We start from the raw sequence: 14,694 nt of genomic DNA, 5'->3' as shown, positions 1-14,694 counted from the left end.
TGGATAATGATCGATTTAACTTACTTCTCGAGTATTTGAGTCATGTCTGCATAGTCCTGGGGATCTTTTCGTCTTGAGTCTAAGACGGTTACTAGTCCCTGCTCAAGCTTAATCTTTAGGAGAATATAGTGGAAACTGCACACGCATGCATAACTCATCAATTACATTACTATAACCTTGACTAATATATAAGGGAAACCGAATACGCACAAGACAGTAACACTCACTTGAAGTTGTAAGGAAAGAGTATTATATCTTTGTTTTCATTTATTACGAACGATCGTAGCAAGTTGGCCTCGGTAGCTGCGGCATGAAATTTAACTTGAGTTGCATCTATGAGATATGTGTTAATGAACCCAATATCACCGACTTGTCTTTTCTTCAATTCGGCGATCTTCAATCTGCATAATATAGTGAGGATGATTATAAATACATGCAATGAAAGAGCTAAGCTATATAGAGAAACTTAATGACAGAAGTAGTACTACTTACAGACAGTAGCAGGCGACCGTTATTTTATCGAGGGCCAATTGATTGAAAAACTGATAGAACTCCTCAAATGGAATAGGCAACAGTTCAATTCCAACGAGGTCATGCTCCTTTTTAACTTTCACATACAAAGTACTCCTCCCCCCAGAGTCTCTGCAGATTTTCAAGTACCAATCATGCAATCTTCTTATCATCGTTGATAGAGATCTTTCATCTTTGACGAGAGGCTTCCCGTACTCGTATCTTTGTATCTGCACGTCCATGGGTTCATAATGTACTTCGTCGGGCATGTAATCTGCAAGATTGCTATAACCGGGCACCATCCTCGGATCATTAGCGACGTTGTGGCTAGGCACCTTGAGCGGGGGGCACGATTGCTTCGCTTGTTCGCCGAGCTGGGCAATTTGTTTCCCAGCTCGTCGTTCTTTCAGCCTTTGATCACTGACAGTACTTCCCGACCGCTCCGCTTCGGCAAATTCCTTTCCAATAATGCGCTCATAGTTTCCTTTCGGCGGAGACTTTGGTGGTTTTGTCAGGGCAGCCAAAGTGCGCTTCACTTTCACCGGATCTACCTTCTCCTCCGGAGGTGGATGTCTCTTTGCTCTCAACCCTTGAAACCAGTCATCCACTTCGGTTCGCGTGATCTCGGCGTTCTCCTCCGGGGTCCTCTCATATGGTAACTTCTCTGGAGTCTTCAAAGAAGGACCGAATCTGTATGTCCTCCCGCCTCTGGTTGTACCGCGAGACGCCGACCGAGCAGACGGAGCGGTTGTCTTCTTTACTTGCTTATGAGGCAGAGGAGAAGGACTACGATGCGCCGGAGCAGCTGGAGCGGCGGCAGGTCTCTTCCGCCCTTGCTGACGAGGTGGAGAAGGAGGAGGCTGGCTGCTCGGGCGCGTCGGCGCAGGCGGAGAAGGAGGCGGAGTGCCGCCACGCGCTGGAGAAGGAGCCGGCCGAGGGCCCTGATCGTCACTCGCCGGAGGAGGAGGCAGTGGAGGAGGCGGAGTGCCCTGACTCGCCGGAGAAGGAGGAGGAGGCGGAGGCGTCCAGTTCGGAAGGTTGATGAGCTCCTTCCGCCATAGGCATGGAGTCTTCAGAGCAGACCCCATCCGAGTCTCCCCTTCACCGGTAGGGTAGTCAAGCTGGAGGTCCTCAAATCCCTCCGTTATTTCATCCACCATCACCCTAGCATATCCTTCTGGAATCGGCCGGCAGTGAAAAGTTGCGCCGGGTTCAGTAGGATAAACAGAGCCAACAACCGCCTTGACCTTCAAATTCATCCATTGTGTCATAAGGTGGCAATTTTGAGACTCCGTGATAGCATCCACGGGATAGCTGGAAGGATCCGTCAAGGCATGCTCCGGCTGAAGCAGCTCGGTGGAAGCCACGCTACTTCTGCGCTGAGATGGCGGGGTAGCTTCGGGGGAGGCTTCGGCAGTACGTTTGCTGCGATTTGCTTCTCGTTCCTCTATCGCGTCTACCCTTGCTTGCAGCGCCTGCATTTGGGTCTGCTGCACTTTTTTCCTCCTCTCATGGAATTTGTAACCGCCTGCGTCCAGAAACCCAACCTTCCACGGAATGGAGCCTGGCGTGCCTCGTGTCCGTCCAGGGTGCTCAGGATTCCCGAGGGCCATTGTGAGCTCGTCGTTCTCTCTGTCTAGAAAGAACATCCCTTCCTGCGCTGCTTCGATATACTGCTTAAGCTTCCTGACTAGTATGTCCATTTGATCGTTTGTCCAAATGCACTTCCCTGTTATAGGGTCCAAGGTTCCGCCAGCCCCGAAGAACCAAGTCCGGCAACGGTCTGGCCAATTAATTGTCTCTGGTTCGATCCCTTTATCAACCAGATCATTCTCAGTCTTGGACCACTTAGGCCGGGCTACGAGGTAGCCACCTGACCCCATGCGATGGTGAAGCTTCTTCTTCGCAGCATTTTGCTTGTTTGTCTCCGACATCTTCTTACTCTTTTCCGATGTCTTGTGGGCCACAAATGCGGGCCAGTGATCTCTGATCTTCTCATATCTGCCCTTGAATTCTGGTGTCTCATTATTTTCGACAAACTTATTCAGCTCTTTCTTCCACCTCCTGAATAGTTCTGCCATCCTCTTAAGAGCAAAAAACTTGATTAGTTTCTCTTTAACTGGGTTCTCTGGATTATCCTCTGGCGGTAGGGTGAAATTTGACTTCAGCTCAGTCCAAAGATCATTTTTCTGCATATCATTGACATAAGACACCTCAGGGTCTTCTGTAGCCGGCTTAAACCATTGCTGGATGCTTATCGGGATCTTGTCCCTAACCAGAACCCCGCACTGAGCAACAAATGAGCTCTTTGTCCGGAGGGGTTCAATCGGTTGGCCTTCGGGCGTGATTGCTATGATCTCAAACTTTTCATCCGAGCTCAACTTTTTCTTCGGGCCTCGTCTCTTTACCGAAGTTGTGCTCGATCCGGAGGGCTAGAAAAAAGAACAAAGACTTAATTAATATGTGTACATACCAAAACAATGAATGCATCAATCAGCTAGTCAGCACAGGCTTAACTAATATATATACCTGGCCGGACTCGGTTCGGTCACCGGAGCCGTCATCACGGTCTCCTTCTTGCACCGGCATTGGGTCACCGGAGCCGTCCTCATGTTCTTCTTCTTGCACTGGCATTAGGTCACCGTAGCCAGCTTGTTCACCCTCTCCTTCCAGACCATCGGTTTCGTTGAGAAAAAACGAGACGGCATCACTTCCTTCTGCGATTATGTCCCTCAACAACGCTTCTTTTGCTTCGTCTAGGGCGGTGTCCATAGTTTCTACAAATATTTACAACATGGCAATTATTATTCAAACATGACAGATGGATATATTAGTGCCAAACATAGAACTAGCTACCTAATCATAGTAAGCTATCGGGAGGGGGTATATATCGACAACGACGACACTACATCTATGTCCCTCGACGACCCTCATTCCCGATAAAAAAAAGAGGAAGAAGAAGAAAAAAAAGAGGAGAAGAAAGATAGAGGAGAAGAACTCCTCTATTCTTTCTTCTCCTCTTCTTTTTTCTTCCTCTTCTTTTTTTATCCTCTTCTTCCTCTCATGTTCGAGAGGATCGCCGAGGGGTCGGGAGGTTGCCTAGTGTCAAAGGATTCAACAAAACCATGTCTTCATCATTAGGCGAAAGTAACATGTGCATGATGGTACGAAGCTCTTCAAAGTTGTTCTGGAACGGAGTCCCAGATAGGATAATTCGCTTTTTGGTACAAAGTTCAGCAAGAGCCTTCCGAATATCGCTATTTGGAAGGCCTTTGCTGAATTCGTACCAAAAGGCGGATTATTCTATCCGGGACTCCATTCCAGAACAACTTTGCAGAACTTCGTACCAACATGCCCTGGTTACTTCCGGCTAATGATGAAGGCATGGATTTCTTCAATACTTTGACACTAGGAAACCTCTCTCGACCCCTCGGCGATCCTCGACCCCTCGAACCCTCGACGACCCTGGAACCCTCGACCCCTAGACGACCCTGGAACCCTCGACCCTCGACCCTATAGAACCCTCGACCTTGAAACCCTCGACCCTTGACCCCTTAACGACCCTCGACCCTCTATCCTAGTTCCCGACCCTCGACCCCTCGGCGATCCTCGACACCCTCGTTCCCGATAAAAACTAAGAAGAAGAAGAAGAAGAAGAAGAAGAAGAAGAAGAAGAAGAAGAAGAAGAAGAAGAAGAAGAAGAAGAAAGAGGAGAAGAAGAAAGGAATAGCTAGAGGAGAAGATCGAAGAAAAAAAAGAAGAAAAAGAAGAGGAGAAGAAGAAAGGAATAGTGGAGAAGAAGAAAAAATAGAATAAAAAAGAGGAGAAGAAGAAAGGAATAGTGGAGAAGAAGAAAAAATATTCTTCTCCTCTTCTTTTTCTTCTTTTTTCTTCTTCTTATTTATTTCTCCTCTTCTTCCTCTCCTCTTCTTCTTCTTATTTAGTTCTCTCGACCCCTCGTCCCTCTCTCGACCCCTCAACGACCCTCGTCCCTGATAACATTTTTTTTCTCCCCTCGACACCTCTCGACCTCTCGTCCCACTCTTGACCCCTCATCATCATCTATCACCCCCCTCGTTTTCTTTAGCATATATCCATGAACAAAATAGAGGAGAAGATCAAAGAAAAAAAAAGAAGTCTTCCTCTTCTTATTTTCCTTTTTCCACTCCTTCCTTTTCTTCTTCTTCTTCTTCTTCGTTCTTCCTTCTTCCTCTTTTCTTCCTTTTCCTTATTTTACTTTTTCCTCTACACTAACCTAATTAAAATGCACTAACCTAAAATCGATATCTACTAACAAACTAAATAAAAAATTAATACATATATGAAAAAACATATATAAACAAAAAAATGCTATGAACATTATATTCATACATACATATATAGCCACACCCATTCATCATATAGCTATAAACAAAAAAATTAATACATATATGAAAAAATATATATAAAAAACAGAGCCTCGATGGCGGCGGCTCACAACGGGGGCGGCCGGCGAGGGCGACGGCGGCGGCGGGCTCGGGGCGGCGCGGGGCGCGGGCGACGGCGGGGGCGGCGACGACATCGGGGAGGCGCGGGGGACGACGGGGCGGCGCGGGGCAGCGCCGGGCGGCGACGGGGCAGGGGCGACGAGGACGGCGGGCTCGGGGCAACGCGGGGCGCGGGCGACGGCGGGGGCGGTGACGACGTCGGGGCGGCGCGGGGCGCGGGCGACGACGAGGGCTGCGACGACGTGCGCGGGCGACGACGATGAGGAACTGAATGAAATTTTTGACAAGTGTTGTATATATAGCAAGAGCATTGGTCCCGGTTCGTGGCACAAACCGGGACTAATGCCCCCTTTAGTCCCGGTTGGTGCCACCAACCGGGACCAAGGCCTTTGGTCCCGGTTGGTGGCACCAACCGGGACTAAAGGGGGGGAAATGGTCACGGTTGGTGCCATGAACCGGGACCAATGCCCCCTTTAGTCCCGGTTGGTGTCACCAACCGGGACCAATGGCCTTGTGCTGTCCCGCGCCCAAAAGTTTAGTCCCACCTCGCTAGCTGAAGGGCGCCGGCACTTGTTTATAAGCGCTGGTGTGCCTCCCCATTCGAGCTCCTCTCTTATGCAGGCTTTCGGGCCTAAACTTGCTACTGTCTGTGGGCCTATTGGGCCTTCTGCGGGCCTGAATCCTGGCCCATGTAGGGTTTCTAGTCGTATTCAGGCCGTGGAGGCCCAGTAGGTGGCATTTTTTTGGTTTTTTCTTTTTTATTTCTACATTTTTTTGGTTTTTTATTTCTTTTATTTCTACTTAAAACTAAATACTTACAGTTTTTTAGTGATTTCTTTTTGCTTTTAGGTCACAAAAATTATAAACTTTCTGTTAATGCCATTAGTTTTAAATTTTGAATAGTTTAAATTTGAACTTTTAAAAATTTGTGTGAATCACTAGTTTATGAATAACTTTACTATAAAAATAGAATTTTTTTCTATTTATTTTTTATTTATACTTACAACTAAATACTTATAGTTTTTTAGTGATTTCTTTTTGATTTTAGGTCACAAAAATTATAAACTTTCTGTTAGTGCCATTAGTTTTAAAATTTTGAATAGTTTAAATTTGTATTTTTTAAAATTTGTGTGAATCACTAGTTTATGAATAACTTTACTATAAAAATAGATTTTTTTTGCTATTTATTTTTTATTTATACTTACAATTAAATACTTATAGTTTGATTTTAGGTCACAAAAATTATATTCTTTTTGCTATTGAAGAATATTATAGTTTTATTTGAGTTGATCATAACATAATATTTTAATTGATTGTTTTTATTTTCATAAAAGTTTTGTAGTTCATTCTGTTTGCTATTAATTCATTCTTTGAGCTAAATGACCCTGAAATTGAAAATCATTTAAAATGAACTCTGAAAAAGTTGAAAGTTGGGATGGTATCATAATTTCACCCACATAGCATGTGTATGTACAAAACGCCCAAGAAGCCTAGCAGGTTCACGCAAAGGTTCTTCGTCACGTGCATCACGTTGATTGAGGAGCGGACCTCTAGGTCTTTCCAGTAGGGTAGGTCCCAAAATATAGATTTCTTCTTCCACATGGGTGCGTGTCCCTCAGCGTCATTTGGAACAGCTAGTCCACCGGGACCCTTCCCAAAGATTACGTAGTGTAAATCATTGACCATAGCAAGCACGTGATCACCGGTGCGCATGGCGGGCTTCTTCCGGTGATCTGCCTCGCCTTTGAAATGCTTGCCTTTCTTTCGACATTGATGGTTGGTCGGAAGAAATCGACGATGGCCCAGGTACACATTCTTCCTGCATTTGTCCAGGTATATACTTTCAGTGTCATCTAAACAGTGCGTGCATGCGTGGTATCCTTTGTTTGTCTGTCCTGAAAGGTTACTGAGAGCGAGCCAATTGTTGATGGTCACGAACAGCAACGCCTTATGGTTAAATTTCTCCTGTCTGTGCTCATCCCACGTACGTACACCGTTTTCATTCCACAGCTGTAGAAGTTCTTCAACTAATGGCCTTAGGTACACATCAATGTCGTTGCCGGGTTGCTTAGGGCCTTGGATGAGAACTGGCATCATAATGAACTTCTGCTTCATGCACATCCAAGGAGGAAGGTTATACATACATAGAGTCACGGGCCAGGTGCTGTGATTGCTGCTCTGCTCCCCGAAAGGATTAATGCCATCCGCGCTTAAAGCAAACCATACATTCCTTGGGTCCTTTGCAAACTCATCCCAGTACTTTCTCTCGATTTTTCTCCACTGCGAGCCGTCAGCGGGTGCTCTCAACTTCCCATCTTTCTTTCGGTTCTCACTGTGCCATCGCATCAACTTGGCATGCTCTTCGTTTTTGAACAGACGTTTCAACCGTGGTATTATAGGAGCATACCACATCACCTTCGCAGGAACCCTCTTCCTGGGGGGCTCGCCGTCAACATCACCAAGGTCATCTCGTCTGATCTTATACCGCAATGCACCGCATACCGGGCATGCGTTCAGATCCTTGTATGCACCACGGTAGAGGATGCAGTCATTAGGGCATGCATGTATCTTCTCCACCTCCAATCCTAGAGGGCATACGACCTTCTTTGCTGCGTATGTACTGTCGGGCAATTCGTTATCCTTTGGAAGCTTCTTCTTCAATATTTTCAGTAGCTTCTCAAATCCTTTGTCAGCCACAGCATTCTATGCCTTCCACTGCAGCAATTCCAGTACGGTACCGAGCTTTGTGTTGCCATCTTCGCAATTGGGGTATAACCCTTTTTTGTGATCCTCTAACATGCGATCAAACTTCAGCTTCTCCTTTTGACTAATGCATTGCGTCCTTGCATCGACAATGACCCGACGGAGATCATCATCATCGGGCACATCATCTGGTTCCTCTTGATCTTCAGCAGCTTCACCCGTTGCAGCATCATTGGGCACATCGTCTGGTTCCTCTTGATCTTCACCAGCTCCCCCCGTTACAGCATCACCATATTCAGGGGGCACATAGTTGTCATCATACTCTTCTTCTTCGCCGTCTTCCATCATAACCCTATTTCTCCGTGCCTCGTCCAAACATTATAGTGTGGCATGAAACCCTTGTAAAGCAGGTGGGAGTGAAGGATTTTCCGGTTAGAGTAAGACCTCGTATTCCCACATTCAGTGCATGGACAACACATAAAAACCATTCTGCTTGTTTGCCTCAGCCGCATCGAGAAACTCATGCACGCCCTTAATGTACTCGCGGGTGTGTCTGTCACCGTACATCCATTGCCGGTTCATCTGCGTGCATTATATATAATTAAGTGTCCAAATTAATAGAAGTTCATCATCACATTAACATCAAAGTGCATACATAGTTCTCATCTAACAATATATAGCTCTCCAGAGCATCTAATTAATTAAACCATACATTGAAACTATGTAAAACATTTCAATGCGAAAACAAATGCGACCATAATCGCAACCAAGGTAACAATTGATCCAACGGCATAATAATACCAAGCCTCGGTATGAATGGCATATTTTCTAATCTTTCTAATCTTCAAGCGCATTGCATCCATCTTGATCTTGTGATCATCGACGACATCCGCAACATGCAACTCCAATATCATCTTCTCCTCCTCAATTTTTTTTTATTTTTTCCTTCAACAATTTTTTTTCTTCTTCAACTAAATTTAACCTCTCGACAATAGGGTCGGTTGGCATTTCCGATTCACATACATCCTAGATAAATAAAATCTATGTCACGTTGGTCGGCATAATTTTCATAAATAATAAATGAACCAATAGTTATAAAGATAATATACATACCACATCCGAATCATAGATAGGACGAGGGCCGACGGGGGCGGATACCAAAACCATCGCACTATATAAAATGCAATAATAAATGTAAGAAAATGATACAAGTATCTATCTAAACATACAAGTAAGAATATTTTTCCTTTCAGAAAGAAGATAAGAACAAGAGGCTCACCACGGTGGTGTCGGTGATGAGATCGGCGCGGGTGATCGACGGCGGTGAAGACGGGGACGGGGCGTGACGGACCGCTAAATCTAGACAAATCTCGAGGAAAATGGAGCTTGGAGGTCGAGCTTCGAGAGGAGAAAGCTTAAGTAGTGTGGCTCGGGCATTTCATCGAACACCTCATGTGCATAGGAGGTGAGCTAGAGCACCACAAAGCCCTCTCCCCCTCGGCCAGAAAAACAGAGTACTGTGCTCTGTTCTTGCGCGAGGGGTATATATAGGCACCTCATTGGTCCCGGTTGGTGACATGAGCCGAGACTAAAGGGGAGCCTTTGGTCCCGGTTCAAGCCACCAACCGGGACCAATAGTGGTGGGCCAGGAGCGAGGTCCATTGGTCCTGGTTCATCCCACAAACCGGGACCAAAAGGTCCAGATGAACCGGGACCAATGGCCCACGTGGCCCGGCCGGCCCCCTGGGCTCATGAACCGGGACCAATGCACACATTGGTCCCGGTTCTAGACTGAACCGGGACTAATGGGCTGACCCGGCCTGAACCATAGCCCTGTTTTCTACTAGTGAGTATACTAGTGTAGGGAATACTTGCAAAACTTTGCTTTTTAGGAACGTACCAGTAAGCATTGTTTAGGGAAAGGTACGTGCAAAACTTTCTTAGCGAACGTATACTTTTTTTAGTGTTCGACCACTCTTTATTCATTATTAATAACTAGCAAATCGTGCGTTGCAATAGAATAAAAAAAAAAGCCTGTCATACCTCTAGCTTAGTAAATTGATTTTAAAATAATGATGTAATATTGAATAGCACATGAAAATGCTTTAAAGAGAAAAAAAATAACTAAAGCAGGGTTCTCTTCCACGGATACTTTTCGCTCTGTCAGGGTGGCCAGCCCAGCGCTGTTGTTCATATTCTCTTTTATTCAGACTTTCATTCTTATTGGTTCTCAGGCACCATCTTATTTCTTTGGACAACTCCCATGCATATATAAACTGCTGGGATTTAATGTGAAAAGGCGAGGTGGTTCAGTTGACTTTGTTTTTTGGTGTGCTGGTAGGTGATCGTGAGTTCGAAGCTCCATCACACGAATTTTTCTTTTGTATTCTCAAAAGTACATACAACTGTCTGGTGGCCATTGCGATTTGGCTATCTACGGGCAATTATAGACGCCAACCGTTTTTCCATCTGGACTACGGGTAAGTATACCACCTCATATATAATACTAATAAACTTAACGTAGGATCATATGCGGGACGAAACCAAGATATATCACATTGCTTTATTAATAGGTATAGATATAAATATATTCTTACGAATACACAAATCAGTCAGAGGATTCAGGAGCCACGGACGGCGTTCAGTTCCTTGGCTTACACTGCTACGAGCCAGTCGATGGGCTTCTCCATTGGAGCTCCTTGTTTCATGTCTAAACACCGTCTTCTCAAATGAAAAAAAAGAGAGGATACTGTCGTCTTGATCTCTGAAACAAGAAGATAGGTCGCGACAGGTTGTTGATCACTTCCAGGCAGTCCGATGCAATGCACATACGGTTGATGCTAAGGTCCTGCGCAAGAGTTAGTGCTTCACGACACGCTAGGGCTTCGAGCGGTGCAGGGGCTTAGGCACGCTACTTTCCCTACTAGTGCAAGCTACCTACAGGCAGTGGCGGACACAGGGGGGCTAGGCCTGGGCGTGAGGACTTATTCCTTTGTAGACTGTAGCGTTTTTACACTGTTGGTCACTGTTATTCACTGTAGCCTGGCTCCGCCCCTGCGTGTAGGCATGGGATGTCTGCTTCGCCGTTGCAATAGGCAAATTTTCGTGTTTTGACCTTTTTCTGAAACCTATTCGAGATTTGACCCTAATTTAAAAAAAAATCAAGATCTGACCCTTTTGCTACCGTCAGAGTCCATGGCGGTAGGGTCTAACAGCCTACCGCCGGGGACTTTGGCGATAGGAAACATCGGTACCGCCAACAGGGCTGACGGTAGCCTGCACAACCCTACCGCCAAGGTGCTTGGCGGTAGGCACGAGCACGCACTGTGTTCAATACTTAGGAGGTTTTTGGCGGTAGAGCATGCAACCCTACCGCCATGGTCCCTGTCGGTAGCAAAAGGGTCAGCTCTCGAATTTTTTTCAAACTAGGGTCAAATCTCAAATAGATTTCAGAAAATGGTCAAAACACGAAATTTAGCCGCTGCAATGTACTCTTTTCAGGCTTGAGAGCCTTTTTAATATAAGTGACTTTTGGTCCAGTAATATATTCAAAGTATGATTATGATGCTATTCCGTAAGTTGCTCAGCTACTGTTCCAGGGACTAGTATGCAATAATTCAGACTTCCTGGAAGGGAAGGCCTTACAGTGTATGTCTTCATAACTATTAATTAGTTTTTTTGCTGGGTATATTAATTAGTTATGGTTAGAGATAAAAGGAAACAATCGACATAACTATTAATTAATATTATGTTTTCCACGATGAATTCATTAATAGTGTGTATAAGTGTTGTACGGTATGTGTATGTCTTGAGATACTTAGTACCACTTTAGTCTCAAAATAAGCCTATTATTCGTAACTCTAGTCAAACTAGTTTTTTTAGGGGCTAGTCAAACTAGTTGTTTGACCAAACTTATAGAAAAAATATAAAAATTAATGAAATTAAATTGGTATTATTGAACTTAACGGTGTTAATTTGATAATCCAAATATTAGTAGTTTTTTGTATAAGTCTGGTGAAACAACTAATTTGACCAAAGCTATCAATAAATTTATTTTAAGACGGAGAGAATATTAACTACTCCCTCTGTAAACTAAAGTAGTAATTTAAACGCTTTTATATTAGTTTACGGAGGGAGTAGTATATATGTGTGCAGGCAGGCATACAGACGGATTGATAATGTCAGGAACAGTATGGTACGGGATAGATCCGGTATGATCCTGATAAAATAGGAGGTAGTCGGTCGGAATCAACGACCATCCAGATCGGTCGACAGTACGTGACCATACTACACGTATTCAAACAAGGATAGCTCTTTTCCACATATACACGCACAATGGAACGCATGCACAAGAGAGCGTGGGTCGTACAATTATCTTCTCAGAGGATAAAATAGATAAATGGGACGATCCAAAGCAATGGGCAGAGATTTTGTCATCATACACATATATAGAATATCACGAAGTCCAAGAATATATATAATTAGACGTGAGGAATATAAATACTCCTTCCGTTTGGAATTATCTGTCGCAGAAATGAATGTATCTAGATGTATTTTAGTTCTACATACATTCATTTTCGAGACAAGTAATTCTGAACGGAGGGAGTACATCCAGATCCAAGCTTTGCTAGGGTGGTACTCCCTCCGTTCGTAGATTAATGAGCTAGAATTTTACTCCCTCCGCTCCAAAATGTAGTGCATATGTATTTTTTGAAAAGTCAAATTGAAAAATATTGTATATCTAGAATACCTTATATATAAAATATAAAACTACATCTATGATGAATATATATGGCATTCTAAATGTAAATGGTTTTCTTCAAAAACTACGTCAAAGCTGGTGCGGTTTAATTTCTTAAAAAAAATATTCGCACTACATTATGGAATGGATGGAGTATATATTACGTTCCCGCATACCTGTTCAAGCAAATTTATTCCTATACTGACCCGCACAAGTTTCATTTTATTTTAAGTTGTTTCTTATCGTATTATTATTTATTTTGAAAAATAAATGAAAGAAAAAAAGTATGTTGCCATAAAACTTAAAGAAAGTATTAGTGCATTTTTAAATTTTTTAAATGTTTTTGGAAAATGTTTGATTGGTACTAAAGAATTCTAAACACTAGAAAATATTCCAAAACATGTTCTACATGTATTTCAGAAAATGTTTGATATGTATTAATTTTTTTAAATAATTCTTACATTTCACGTTTAACATATTTTATTAAATTTTTAGAATTTATTATCAAGACACAATAATTTTAAATACATGTTGAATATTCAAAATACAACATTGCCTTGTTTCACTAATTGTGTACTGTAATAATACACTGAAAATACACAATAACTGTGCGTGCTTGTGGTCCTAAATGAAGATAGATAATTTTACAATATTTTTTAATATAGGTGAATCATTTCAAAAACACGCTTGCTATTTTTTTAATACACGTGAAACTTTTTCAAAAATATGTGTACACTTGTAATACACGTGAAGCAGTTTCCAAAAACACGCTGAACATTTTCCTTTAAATGAACTAATACTTTATTTAAGTTTTATGGCAACTAATTTTTTGTTTCATTTCTTTTTCTAGATGGAGAAAATAATATAAAAACATCACCTTGAAAAAATGGAACTTGCGCCTGCCTATAGGAGCGCCATATATAAATAAAAAATAAAATCCCTTGAAAATGTACTTAGTACTACCTCCGTCCTAATTTATTGGTCCTCAATGCATTTTGTTCCAAATCTTGACCAAAGATTTAACTAATAAAATGTTAATGCATGTCACCAACAATTATATCATTGGATTCGTATTTCAACATAGTTTTATGATGATATTATTTTTTATGGCATGCATTTATATTTGTTAGTTAAATCTTTGATCAAAATTTGACACAGTCACAAATGCCATTCCCCTCTTTGGAGGCGTTGTGGAGGTGTAACACTTGGAGTTGTGGCTGTCTCCGGGCAAAAACCTCGATTCAGTTGGATCGACACAATGGTGGCGTCCTCGACACCGTTCCTCTGCTGGGAGCATTGTGTTTGGAGACATGGCCGTCTCCTCGTCACTCTCCTTCCAGTGTTCGCAGCTGTCCTCCTTGATCCTCTATGGTGCTATGTACGCTTGTCACCGGTGAAAGATCATGGATGTTGCCTAGAGGGGAGGGGGTGAATAGGCGCTTTAAAATAATTAGGTTTAGGCTTGAACAAACGCGGAATAAACCTAGCGGTTAATTTGACAAGCACAAAACTTACAACAACTAGGCTCACCTATGTGCACCAACAACTTATGCTAAGCAAGATAAACAACTAAGTGATAGCAAGATATATGACAAGAAACAATATGGCTATCACAAAGTAAAGTGCATAAGTAAAGGGCTCGGGTAAGAGATAACCGAGGCACGTGGAGACGATGTGTTGGGGAATGTAGTAATTTCAAAAAATTTCCTACGCACACGCAAGATCATGGTGATGCATAGCAACGAGAGGGAAGAGTGTGATCTACGTACCCTTGTAGATCGACAACGGAAGCGTTTGGTTGATGTAGTCGTACGTCTCCACGGCCCGACCGATCAAGCACCGAAACTACGGCACCTCCAAGTTCTAGCACACGTTCAGCTCGATGACGATCCCCGGACTCCGATCCAGCAAAGTGTCGGGGAAGAGTTCCGTCAGCACGACGGCGTGGTGACGATCTTGATGTACTACTGTCGCAGGGCTTTGCCTAAGCACCGCTACAATATTATCGAGGACTATGGTGGCAGGGGGCGCCGCACACGGCTAAGAATAAGATCACGTGGATCAACTTGTGTTTCTCTGGGGTGCCCCTGCCTCCGTATATAAAGGCTCAAGGGGGGAGGCCGGCCGGCCATCATAGGCGCGCCAGGAGGAGTCCTACTCCCTCCAGGAGTAGGACTTCTTCCCCCAATCCTAGTTGGAATAGGATTCGCGAGGTGGAAAAGAGAGAGAGAGAGAGAAGGAGGGGGGCACCGG

Source organism: Triticum urartu, chromosome 2 (genome assembly GCF_003073215.2).
Source record: "Triticum urartu cultivar G1812 chromosome 2, Tu2.1, whole genome shotgun sequence".
Taxonomy (NCBI): Eukaryota; Viridiplantae; Streptophyta; class Magnoliopsida; order Poales; family Poaceae; genus Triticum; species Triticum urartu.
Note: the sequence above shows the minus strand (reverse complement) of the source record.